The 14,055-nt window shown below is 38.0% G+C and overlaps 1 protein-coding gene across 1 annotated transcript in view; it reads left to right on the plus strand.

The window, feature by feature from the left end:
- Positions 1–14,055, plus strand: part of LOC114053992 (lipoxygenase homology domain-containing protein 1-like) — a 657,625-nt gene that overhangs the window by 284,967 nt on the left and 358,603 nt on the right.

The raw sequence follows: 14,055 nt of genomic DNA on the forward strand, positions 1-14,055 counted from the left end.
GACTGAACAATGCCTATTGCCCAAACTATGATATATGGTTAGTTGAGAAACATTTGTTAAGCCCATCCTGTGTGCTAGGGATTGTGGTAGGACCAGGGATACCAAAAAGAGAAAACCAGTTCGTTTTTAAGGAGCTCATAGTCTAATGGAGAAGAAAACATGCCAAAAGTAATGCACATACAAGATATATATAGAGTGTATTGGAGAGGATCTCAGAGGAAAAGGACTGTTTGTATTGAGGGGAACCAGGAAAGGTTTCTTGCAGAAAGTGAGATATTAGTTGAGACTTGAAGGAAGCCAGAAGGCAAATATGAGGAGGAAGAACATTCTAGGAATGATGGACATCTAGTGAAAAGTCATGGAATTGGGAGATGGAGTATCTATCATGTGTGAGGGACAAGAGGTTCATGTCACTGGATCAAAGAGTACATATAGGGGAGTAAGGTGTAAGAAGACAGGAAAGTCAGGAAGGGGCCATGTTATGAAAAGTTTTATAAGCCAAAGAGAGGGTTTTGTACTCAATCCTGGAAGTAATAGGGAGCCACTGGAGTTTATTAATTCAGGGGTATATGTGTGTGAAATGATAAGATGTGTGGTTTAGGAATATCAATTTTACTGCAGGGTGAATGGATGATGCACTGGCATGGGAAGAGGCTTGAGGCAGGAAATCAAGCAGAAGGCTATTGCAAGAGCTAGATGGACATTCCATTCACATAGTCCTGGTATCAGTACAAATATCTTGATAGACCATGCAGATGGACGGTCATCCAGGCCCAGAACTGAATAGGAGGAAGAAAACAGGCTGGACTGTATCTGTGAATCTGCATGATACTTTCAAGGACAATAAGCTTCTCCTTGAGACAATCCCCCATCTTTCTAACACCAATAGTCCTCTGATGATTCTATATGGCTAAAATCATGATATTCCATAGTTTCCTTGGAATCAAACTTGTGGGTCACCCAAAGGGAAATAGAGAGAAAATGGGTATAAGTGAGCTACAACACATCACCAATGAAAAAATGAAGAAAAGAAGCTGCATTAAAGATTTAACAAAGGTGAGACATGGAAAGGAAGTGGACCCATAATATAGCATAAATATAGGGTGGACATCCTGCATGTTTCAGTGTGCCAATGGCTGCTGCTCTGTGGGGGATTTATAAACGCACTCATGATGAGAAGGCAATTTGCACCCTCCTCAATGAAAAGAATGAATGATTCATTGACTAATCAAGATCCTATTTGGCTTAACGTGCAAATGATTTTGAGACAGACCAAAAGGTAAGCTAAGGGGACAATATCATTTGTGCTCCACCTACCTAGCCTTCCTGGTTTTTATTGTATATATCTATCAGCAGCAAAGTCTGAAAGCTTTGGTACTATATTTTGTCCAGCAAGAAAAAAAAAAGAAAATAAATACATTTAGGTGCCCTGAATTCTTCCCCTTACTATCCCCTCAAGTAAATAATTTGTAGTCCTGGCATATTACATAGGGTACACATGAACTCCTCTGATCATGCATTACAAGCAAACTAAATTGATAGATAATGTCTAATTACATATTAAAATGCACATCCAGAAACTCGATATACAGTATTTATACTAGAACTGCAGGCATCTAGCATTAGTACATGTAATTAACATAATTCATATAGGACAAGTTTTTTTTTTTTAAATCTTTGTATCTTTCTTGGAACCTAGCATAGTCCTCTGCATATAGCTGATGAATGAATGATTTTATGAAAAAAAAAATTCACTTATTAAGTGCTTACTATATGCCTGCACTATGCTAAGTACTAAGAATAGTAAGACAGCAGTACCCCTCAAGGAATTTACATTCTAGTAAGGCCAGAATCACTTCTCCCTTTCATGGTTAGAGTGAAAGTTCCTTGAAGGGAGGGACTTTCTCACTTTTCTATTTGCATCCTTAGCACTTAGCACAGTACCTGGCACAGACTAAGCACTTGGTGGATAATCTTTCATTCATTCACTCATCTATTAATCTATTGAGTACTTAATGAATACATAACTACTAGTTATGGATCTTTCTAATTGAGGATATGGCTTGCCTTGGTGATATTTGGATCTGACAGATCTGGGAGTCAGGAAGCAATTAGATTGGGCAGAAAAGGGACTAGGGATCCAAACAAGTCTGCAGGATTGGAGGAAGTTTAGGAATTGATTTTTCTAGGAATAAGTACGTGAGTCTGAAGATAGTTCCAAAATCAGAGATTGGCCCACAGGGAAAAGGGATAGGTAGAACATGAGTATCATTAGCAAAAATCCAAATTCAGTTCTAAATACAGGTTATATGTTCAAGATAGGTCAGGGTAGGCTATTAGTGGAAGTCCTAGTTGTAGTTAATACATTGCAGCATTTTGACAAACAATTGGTATTGCTAGCAGGTGTCATTCAACCTCTCTGGCTTGACTGGGAGACTTGAGATTTAAGGCCCCATGCTGGGGATCAGAACTCTGCTCTTCAGTTCTCTAGTAAAACCATATTCCTTTTTAAATAGTATTTTATTTTTATTCCCAATTGCATGTCAAGACAATTTTTAGCATTCATTTTTACAAGATTTTGAGTTCCAAATATTCCCCCCTTCTTTCCTGTCTTCCCTTCTTCCTAAAATGGTAGGCAATTTGATAAAGGTTACACATGTGCTATCATGTAAAACATATTTCCATATTAGTCACAGTTATGAAAGAAGAAATAGATCAAAAGGAAAAAACCCACAAAAAAGAATAAAGTAAGTGAAAAATGTGCTTCAATCTGTACTCAGAGTCTATCATTTCTTTATCTAGATGTGGATAGCATTTTACTTTGTGAGTCCTTTGCATTTGTCTTGGATCATTGTATTGTTGAGAAGAGCTGAGTCATTCATAGTGGATTGTCACACAATGTTGGTGATACTATGTACAATGCTTTCCTGGTTCTGCTCATTTCACTTTGCATCAGTTCATACAAGTCTTTCCAGGTTTTTCTTTTTCTTTTTTTTTTTGGTGAGGCAATTGGAGTTAAGTGACTTGCCTAGGGTCACACAGCTAGTAAGTATCATGTGTCTGAGGTTGGATTTGAACTCAGGTCCTCTTGACTTCAGAGCTAGTGCTCTACCCACCGTGCCACCTAGCCGCCCCTGTTCATCATTTCTTATTGCACAATAGTATTCTATTACATTCAACCACAACTTGTTTACCCTTATTGATGGACATCCCCTCAATTTCTAATATTTTGCCATGATGGAAAGGGCTGCTATAAATATTTTTGCACATGTAGGTCCTTTCCCCTTCTTTATGATCTCTTTGGGATGCAGACCTAGTAGTGGTATTGCTAGATCAAAGGGTATACAAAGTTTGGTTGCCCTTTGGGCATAGTTCCAAATTGCTCTCCAGAATGGTTGGATCATTTCACAGCTCCACCAACAGTGCATTAGTGTTTCAATTTTTCTTCATCCTCTCCAAAATTTATCATTTTGCTTTTTTTTTGTTGTCATGTTAGCCAATCAGATAGGTATGAGATGGTATCTCAGAGTTGTTTTAATTTGCATTTTTCTAATCAAAAGTGATTTAGAGGCTTCTTCATAAGCCTATGGATAATTTTTTATTTCTTCATCTGAAAACTGCCTGTTCATATCCTTTGACCACTTATCAGTTGGGGAATGACTTGTGTTCTTATAAAGTTGACTCAGTTCTCTATATATTTGAGAAATGATGTCTTTACCAGTGACACTTGTTGTAAAGATAGTTTCCCAGCTTTCTGCTTTCCTCCAAATCTTGGTGGCATTGGTTTTGTTTGGGCAAAAGCTTTTTAATTTAATATAATCAAAATGATCTATTTTACATTTTGTAATGCTCTCTATCTCTTGTTTGGTCATGATCCTGCAACTCACTTAACTTTTCCTTTAAGAATTTGGATTCTATATTACTTGGTGCATATATGTTTAATATTGATATCACTTCATTGTCTATAGTACCTTATTTATCTACTTTAATTAGGTCTATTTTTGGTTTTGCATTGTCTGAGATTAGGCTTGTTACTCCTGGTTTTTTTTTTTTTTTTTACTTCAGCTGAAGCATAATAGATTCTGTTTCAACCCCTTACCTTTACTCTGTGTGTGTCTCTCTGCTTCAAGTGTGTTTCTTGTAAACAGCATATTGTAGAATTCTGGGTTTTGATTCACTCTGCTATCCACTTCTGTTTTACGGGAGGGCTCATCCCATTTAAATTCACAGTTATATCCCCCCATCCCATTTTTCCTCCTGTTTGTTCTCTCTCACCTTTCACCCTTTCCCTCCTTGACAGTGTTTTGCTTCTGTCTACCACCTCCCCTGGTCTGTCCTCCCTCCTGTCAGTCCCCTTCACTCTACTTTACTTAATCTCCTCTCATCCTTCTTTCTTGTGAGGTAAGATAGAATTCTATATTCAACTGACTGTGTATATTATTCCCTTTGAGCCAATACTGATGAGAGTAAGGTTCAAGCAATGCCCATTTTCCACCCTCCCATCTTTCCCTCCTCTGTAACAGGTTTTTTGCACCTCTTCATGTGAAATAAATGCCCCATTCTACCTCTCTCTCTTCCTTCTGCACCCAGTGTATTCCTCTTTCTCACCTCTTAATTATTTTTTTTGAGTCATTCCCTGAACTTCACCTTATACTTGTACCTTCTGTCCAAGAATATTCCTTCTAGCTGTACTATTAACAGCACAGTTTTTATCATCTTCCCATGTAAGGATATAAACAGTTCAGCTCCATTGAATCCCTTATGTTTTCTTTTCCCTTTTTCCCTTTTTCCCTTTTTAGGCTTCTCTTGGGTCTTGATATTGGAGATTAAATTTTTTGTTCAGTTCTGGTCTTTTCTTTGTGAAAGCTTAAAATCTTACATCCATTTTAATTCGTATTTTTTCCATTCAAGTATTATGCTTAATTTTGCTAGGTAGGTGATTCTTGGTTGTAACCTAGCTCCTTTGTTTTCTGGAATATCATGTTCCATGACCTCTGACCCTTCAATGTTTCAGCTGCTAAATCCTGTGTATTCCTGATTGTGGCTCCCTGATAACTGAATTGTTTCTTTCTGGCCACTTGCAGTATTTTTTCCTTGACCTGATAGCTATGAAATTTGACTATAAGGTTTCTTGGAGTTTTCATTTCAGGATCTCTTTCCTGTTGTGATTGGTGGATTCTTTCAATGCCTATTTTGCACCGTGGTTCTAGGATATCAGGTCAGTTTTCCTTGATAATTTCTTGAAAGATGCTATCCAGGTCCTCCTTTTGATTATGACTTACAGGTAGTCTGATGATTATGACATTGTCTTTCCTGGATCTATTTTCCAGGTCAGTTTTTTTTTCAATGAGATATTTTACATTTTCTTCTGTTTTTTTCATTCTTTTGAATTTGTTTGATTGATTCTTGATGTCTCATAAAGTCATTAGCTTTCACTTACTCAGTTCTAACTTTTAAGGAGTTGTTTTCCTCAGTTAGCTTTTGTACTTTCTTTTCACAGTTCAGTCAATTTTACTTCTTAAGGAGTTGTTTTCTTCAGTGGATTTTTGTTTCTCCTTTTCCATTTGGCCAATTCTTTTTTTTAAGCAGTCATCTTCTATTTTCAAGCTATTGACTTTTTTTTCATAATTCTCTTACATCACTCTCATTTCTTTTCCAAATTTTCTTCTATCTCTCTTATGTGATTTTTTTTGGGTGGGCTAGGCTAGGGTCGCACAGCTAGTGAGTGTTATGTGTCTGAGGCCAGATTTGAACTCAGGTCCTCCTGATTCTAGGGCCGGTGTTCTATCCACTGTGCCCCTCTTAGCAATTTTTAAGCTTATTTTTGCGCTCTTCCATGAGTTATTTCTGGGCTTGAGACCATTTCCCATTTTTGTTCAAGTTTTTTCTCTTAAATGTTTTGACATTGTTGTCCTCTTCTGAGTTCGGGTCTTGATCTTCTCTGTCTTCTTAATAACTTTCTATGGTCAAATTCCTTTTTTGTGTTTTTTTTTCCTCACTTTTTTTTTTAAACCTTTTTCCTTTCTTTTAAAATTGAGTTGTGCTCTCAGGGTAGAAGAGGCACTGTCTCAGGCTTCTTGTGTCAGGGGCTGCAGGCACTGGCTGTTTACCTAGTGCTGTACTAATGTTGCCCTGACTCCCGTGGAGGACCCTTGTGTCTGGTGCTGTACTGAGGGGGTGGAGGGTAGCTGGTGCTGCTGGAGGCCATAAGCGTCTTGCAGCTTACCTGGTGCTGAATCAGGGTCCTAGTTCTGGTGCCTGGTGTGTGCTAAGGCCAGAGGGGTTTTTCTGTGTTTCCCTGGGCTACACTGAAGCACTTGGTGGTCTGGCCACTGGAGGTTGCCTGTTTTCCTGCGGCTACATTGAAGAACATGGTGGTTCTTGCAGCTATAGTTTGCCTGTTCCCCTGGCTATTCTGGGGCATGTGGGGGAGTCCAGGTGTTGGTGTTTGCCTGCTTCATTGTACTAGGGCTCAGGATTTCTCACTGGTTTGCTGAGGTGAGCCATGCTTCTGGCTTGCTGGGATCTTTCATGTCCCAAATTGTGTTCCCCTTTAACCCAACTTAGACCTTTCCTGCCAATCTTCCAAATTTCTTGGGCTAAAAGATTGTTTCATCCCTGTCTTTTTGCTGGTTCTGCTATTCTAGGATTTGTTTTGGGGTTCTATTTCATGGTTGTTTGGAGGCAAATATGGGAGAATTATGGCTTTTTACTCCTTACTCTGACATCTTGGCTCCCAAAAGTCATAAAATCATATTCTTATACTTCATTCCATTCTCTTTCCTCCAAGTACCCTCTCCTAGGATTTATACTCAGACTTCAGGTAACACCCATAGTTAGCTCAATACATTGCTGAAATACATATTTAGTGAGTTGCACTGGAAAGAATAGTGCACCAGTGTAGCACTGGTCAATTAAGATGACAACCTGCTAAGAGAGAAAAAGAGAGAAAGAGAGAGAGAGAGATTTGAAATCTAGACCTGAGTTTGAGACCTGGCTCTATTGATTACTACATGTATGACCTCAGGCAAATCATTTTACCTCTCTGGGCCTCAGTTTTCTCATTGGTAAAATGATGAAGTTGGACCAGATGATCTTTATGGTCCTTTCCAGATTTAAATCTATGATTTTATGCTTCAAAATGTAACTCATTACAGATAAATATGTGTTTGAATGAATGGTAATTTATTCAATTTTCTAACCTATAATAATCCCTCCCATCTTGTTTTCATATCCTTTTTAACTATCCAGTTCTTGCTTGAGTTAATTAAATTATTCGATGAACATTGAGTACCTACTGAGAATAATGAACTTACTGGACCTCCTTACTGGAGTAATGACCTTACTGTCCAGTAAGGGAAGACAGAGTTCTCAAGTATAGTAGTTTTGTATCCTGTTCTATTACTTCCATTGTGTTATACAAGTATGCAAGAAGCATGCAAGTCTCATTCCTTCACCAAACGAGTACTTGTTAAGCAGTTACTATGTGTAAGACATTGTTTTCGGAATCCAACTACCAGCTTCCACCCTCAAACAAAACCACAAACTCTTGCACTCTCAAGGGGCTTGCATCCTACTTTTCTGTTGCACTCAGCACCATTTAAAGTATTAATGTTCATACATGATATCTTGCTTGAACACAATCACCATATAAGCTCATAAAGCTCTTGCACAGAGTGTCTTTAAGCAGAGGCCATAGCCTACAGAAAATCTCCCTCACATCCTAAAACCATCTAGAATTCACTTCAGGCAAAAACTTTTCTTTTTCTTTGGTCCACCATGACTCTGCAATAAGAGTATAGAAAATAGGAAACCCCAGTTCCAGTGGGGTTCAGTCCAATAAACATTTATTCCGTGGGTACTGTATGCAAGGCACTCTGGGGTAAGAAGTTGAAAGAAATCATTTTCTCTCACTGAATCCTACAAAGTTTAAGGTTCTTGAATACTTCATGTGGCAGCCCACGATTCCATGGGAGACAGAATAGGATGTACATTAGGAACCATGTCAAGCCAAATCTAACATATAGCAGATTTATTTCTCTAGGTGGTTTCACCTTGTGCTTTCCACCATTTGGAAGTTGCTTGAGAAAGCCGAGAGTTGCAGTAAGCCATGTTATCCTAGGCGGTGAGGGTGTTTCTGATTTCATGTCTCAAAAAACAGTCCCTATGCTGATCAATTCACACAACTTTTCCATGTTTCATAATTCTGTGTTTCTTATGCATGAGACAATTGATGATATTTGTGTCTTGGAAGAGAAAAATGTTTATAGAGCGCTTTAAAAAATATACCTCAAATGTCATGATTAGTGCTGTTGATGATTCGGTTGTCTTTTGAAGAGTCATGTCAGAAGACTTTGGTGGCTTGTTCTTGCATGACAAGTAAAGTCCAAACTCTTTTGCTTGATATTGGAAGCATTTTGTAACCTGACAATTTTCTGTCTTTCCAAACATTTCATTTTATAGCTTTCTACATATACTATGCTTTGCTGTGCTTGGGACCAATTTACTTCCCCTGAACATACAAAGTTTTATTAACTCTGTACCATTGTTTCCTATTCCATTTGGAATAACTTCCCACCCTTTCTATTGCTGAAATCTTACCTATCCTTCTAAGCCCAATCCAATGCCACCTTCTCCATGAAGCCTTCCTTAATGTCTCCTAATTGGAATGGACTTCATGCCTACTGGAGCCTCCTAAAGAATATCACCTGCACATCTAGGACATGTTTAAGTGTTATTTTATATTGCAGTTATTATGTACATATCAACTCTTCCAACACGAATATAGAAACTCAGTGAGGACAAGGGCTTAGCTAACCATTGTATCTGTACCAATATCTATCATAGTGTTTTGCACACAGCAGGTATTTAATGAATGTATATTGAATTGAGTGGAAGGGCACATGGATTTAGGTACCAAATGTCATTTTGGACACACTTGCTATAAATGTGTAAACACAGTAATGACTTAACAGTTTTTACAATGTGTTTGGCGAATTCCTTCCAATTCTTTGTGAATACCTTTAAAAATCCAGGAGATTTGACCTCATCATTCTTCATTTTCTTTGGGCTAATAGTAACAATGGGAATAATTGTGCATAGTACTTTGGGGGAAAAAATTGTGTATACCTAGATGGTGGCCCTGGTGCCCCATTAATAGAATGTACTCTTTAAATTGTCTGAGTGGCCATGACAGGTTTGAACTGAGTCACCTCCATTAAATGTCTTATATTTCTTATCTACTCACATACACAGTCTCCCTCCAAGGGGCTCAAAGTATTTTGTAAACATTATTACTTAATTCACTTAGTGCATTATTAGTTCCCTGTAGGAATGTAAAACTAGAAAAACAAGAAAGCTAAAGCTCAGAAAGGTTGTCATTTACACATAGCAAGTCGGGTATTTACTACAGGCTTCCTTACAACACCTCGTTATGTCTTTCTGTATTTCAGCCACAGGTCACTCACGTTTCCCATTTGGTGTCACTTTAGGTCGAGTATGGATGTACCCTTATTCTTGCCATATTTTGTAATGACTCATGGCAGCCAGGCACAACAAGACCCCATATTTTTTTTTCTCGGTGTGCCTGACAAACAAGTGCATAGTGAGAGGTTAATTTGCATGCTATCTTCACTGAAGCTTGCTAAGTATTCAGTGGCTATTTGCCTGGGGCCTAAGAAACTAAATGTGTATCTAGACACAGATGTTTCTAACTTTGAGAAGTGTCATATTTCTGAGGCAGGAGTAAAATGCACACAGCATCTTCTATCAAAATATACTGAATATTGCCCTTGTCCTTGTAGAGTAGATTTATGTCTATTAGAAGTGCTGGAAGGGCTCTTGAAGATTATCTACTCCAATCCTTTCATTTGACAGAGTAGGAAACTGAGACCCACAAGGGTGAGATGTCTGCTATGTGCAAAGCACTGAAGCAGGTGCTAAGCATGTATATGTTTGCATGCTTATTTATTGACTAATAATCATTCTATTGCATTGAATTATGAGTTTTGGTTTGGTAGATAAGAGACAGTAGTACCTGTGTGGCACAGTAGAAAGAGTCCTGAATCAAGAATAAGGAGACTTGGGTTCTAGTTCTAGCTCTGCCACAAACCAATTACATCTTATACCTTTCCTCAGGATGTAGGCCATTGTTGGTAACATGCTGCTTTTGACTTTTGTTCACTATGTATCTTTTATTTGCCCTTTGGGTTCTCCGAAGTTTTAGTTCTCCACTAGCGGGGGTTCCAGAATTTTCAAAAATATAGAATCACTTTGAGAGTAATGATATAATAAGATGAGCTTTTGTAACAGTGACTAGTTAGGGGTCATTGACGGCGCTCCGCTATTTCCCAAATACAATGGCATCTGAACTCATCCTATTTCAGTCTAGGCTTAATTCATTATTCATCTGCTGTGACTTTTCAAGACACCTGTAAAATGGTGGACAAATTTGGACAAATTTGATGACCTACCTGTCCAGTTCCATGTCATAGACTGAGTATTTTGTGTTCTTTATCCAAGGTAGATGGTTGTGCAGACATCTTTTCCATCGCTATGGATTTCACCAAGGAGGCTTTTTCTGGGTTTGTTTGCAATTGACTCAGTGTTATTTGAGAATGAGAGCATTTAGGAGAACTCCATCAACAGAAAATCCTTGTTTTCTTTGGACCTCAAATAGGATATCTACCACTATGATGAAGAATACTTTCAGAGAACATACATCTTTAAAAAAATACCTTAATGCCATTGGCCTGAAAACAGATGTGATTTCCATAGTCTTGCCTACTATAGAGTCTTAATGATGATCTATATATTCCAACTACAGTGTATCTATATTATATTGAACAAGTGAAAAGAACGACGGACAAAAAATTATCTTTATGAAATTAGCACAAAGGCTTGTACACATTTGTGCTCAATATGTATTTGTTGAAGGAATTAGTGAGCTTATAATGAAGTGGCAAGCTCGATTTCATTAATTGGCTGAAATCAATTCTTTCTCTAGGTCCATTGGATTGCCAATAATGGTACCTAGAGATTCCATACAGAGGGTTAAAAAAAAACAAATAAACTTAGGGAAATGTACATATGAATCACTATATAACTGCAGTGTGGTAGGAGCAATATCCACATCCTTGGGCAGGTTAGGTTAATTTTTCCTTAAAAGGTATTGAAACCCTCCTCAGTGCTTGATTGCTCAGGGAATTAAAAATCAAGTTGTTTGTGTTACTTCTTGGTTCCCCTGATTTCAAAATAGCCACAATGAGCTCAAGGAGGCCTCTGATGCTTGGTAAGTAGATAATGATGGGCAACACAGGTCAGGGAGTTTTAGCTAGTAGAATCAATTGGAGAGGTCCTCTGGGCCTATCCTTGTGGAATAGCCTTCTTCTGTTATAGCTAAGCTATAAACCTCCTTTTGTTATAATTGTTGAATGACTTCGAGGTGTCTTATTTTGTTCCAGCATCAAACCTAAACTACCAGGAGATTGGCCCAGTCAGACTTTATTCAGAACCCACATTCAGGTTATTTTTTTTTCATTAAGTAGAAGAAAGGAAAAGAATCTTTTAAAGTGTAGCATGCAAGAAACAATCTGAGTTTTCCATATGTGTTGAGGGGAGGCAACTTTTACTGTACTAATTCCATTTTAAAGACAAATAATTGTGAATGGTGACAAAGGAAGTCTTGGTGGCTTTGTTCAGTTTAAGGCAGCCGAGTTTGTCTTGCACAGTTGAAGGTTTCTCTCCCTCTCTCTCTCTCTCTCTCTCTCTCTCATCTGTCTCTGTCAGTCTGTCTGTCTTTCTGTCTCTGTCTCTCTCTGTCTCTGTCTTTCTCTGTCTCTCTGTGTCTCTCTGAACACTAACACTTAATGGTTTGACCTTGTCCACCCTTACAATTGTGCTTGACCTCTATTTCTTTCTCCTACATTAAAAGACTTTAACCAACATGAGTTATTTTCTAAAAAGGGAATGAAGGATGATAATAATTCCTTACCAGTAGCTGGGATTATATGGAGGGCAGTTGCAAAAATAAAACTAAGAAACTTCATAGCCATAAGACCTGGATTCATATTTTTTTCTTATTTCTTAAGAAAGTTCTACAGAAGGAAGAACCCTTATAATTGTGACACATAAGTAAGGAGCACAAAAACTGTAAAAATATTTTTAGCCCAGTTAAAAATAAACTGTCTGTGTTTCACAGAGATGCGGTGCCTTTTAATTGGAGTTGAGGTTCAGAATGTTTCAGTTTATTACTTTCTACAAAGATCCTTTACTATTTTGTATTTTAGGTGCTGAGGCATCAATTCCTTTGGCAAATTAAGGAGATCTTCATATATTTGAATTCATAATATTAAAAAAAGGGAGGGAAGTGATTTTTAATTTTTTTTTTGTACAGTGTTAGAAAAGGATACTCAGGAAAATGTGAAAAGTGACAAATATGGTTTCAGAATTTCTCATTCGTTAATCCACCCTTAAGGCTTCATGTCATGGTGACATGATCGTGTTCTCTGTTTTAAAAGTGAGAGATCATGGGAGAACAATATGCAAGGAAGTGTTTTCTCTTTGTTCCTCTCTAGTCTAGCAAGCAGGAGATCAAGCCTGATATCGCAACTCATTTCTCTGCATGATGGCATGACATTAAGAATACAGCACAAGCCCAAGAAGTGGGGATGGATTCAGGGAGGGATGTTGGGGCAGGGGAAAGCCTAACAGCAGGTTGCATGACTACTTGAACTGTTCAATCATAAGAATGAGGCTTTCCATGAGAAATAAGATCATGGCATTGATCCCAAACAGGATTATAGCTTGTAACTGGATTGTTTCCTTTTTTAACAAATGAAGTGAAATCCTCTCCCACAAACTTGTCACCTACACAGGGTGAAAAGAATGGTGTGTTCATCATTTGAGTTCTTTCCTTTTGTGTTCTCATGCAGGAACATAATTTCCGCTCTTAAGGGTCCAGAGTAAGATTATGAGAGATTTGATTAATGAAAGCTTTATTAAGTTGATTAGAGATAGTCAAATACTGTATGTGCACTGAGCTACAGAAATGCACTGAAATCATTTATGAAAAAAAAAAAGATAAGGGCTTAGTGGACTAGCCAATAAAAACCTAAGTTTCAGGGACAAATTTGAAGAGTTTTACCAGACTTTGGCCATGTAGAAAACCTTCAAAGTTCATTCATATATGTTGCCTATAACCACACCAATTTCTTAAGAAAGTCAAATACCCCAGAGACCTAAGAGGAAATTGTGATGAATGGGAATTTTATGAGCTCCATGGCCTTGAAAGGACTTATTTTCCTTCCATGAACCAGAATGTTTAGCATAGGCACAGGCCTCTTTTGAAAAGGCTTCACTGCTGTGTTCTTGATAGGTTAACTTTTTAAGAAATAGTGGAGAATGATGATAAAATGAATAGTAGTTCAATTTATCTTTTCAGTGAAACCAATCAGAGGACAGCTCATAGATCTTTGCAAAAAATGTTTTCTGTTATGCTCTGCTTGTCTCAACCTTTCTATGCTCCCAGCATCATCTCTGCAGGAAGTTTGATTATTTATTCTGCTGCTATGATACATTATCTTTTTCTCTTTCAAAATTTTCTGTGCCTCCATCCTGCTCTTCTACCCCCCTCCTTTGAGTCTTGTTTTCTCACTTTTATCACCTAGTATTTTGCCCCTTCACTGGATGATGAGGCCAATCCCCTTGAAAACTACAGTATACTCTCTAGAAGCTCTCCAAGATCTGCCATTTCCCCAAGATCCTCCAAAGGGATTAATAACCTTGGCTTTTCACAGCTAAGGCTAGTCTGGCATCCTCTCTTCTTAACCACGTGGTACTCAGTAGTATATCTGATCTCAGAGCTTTTCACCACGTGGTCTTAGCAATGATCCCAAGCTGATGATACAATCAATACTTCATGCTTCTAGTCAACCACATAGTATTGAATGTTCTGTATTCAGCCATTCAGTTCAGGATGTGAACTGTTCCTATAAAGACCACTCCTTTCTTTACCCTGCAGTCTTTGCAGTATTTCTATGACTAACTACATGCCAG

This window comes from Vombatus ursinus, unplaced genomic scaffold (genome assembly GCF_900497805.2).
Source record: "Vombatus ursinus unplaced genomic scaffold, bare-nosed wombat genome assembly UNPS02014812.1, whole genome shotgun sequence".
Lineage (NCBI taxonomy): Eukaryota > Metazoa > Chordata > Mammalia > Diprotodontia > Vombatidae > Vombatus > Vombatus ursinus.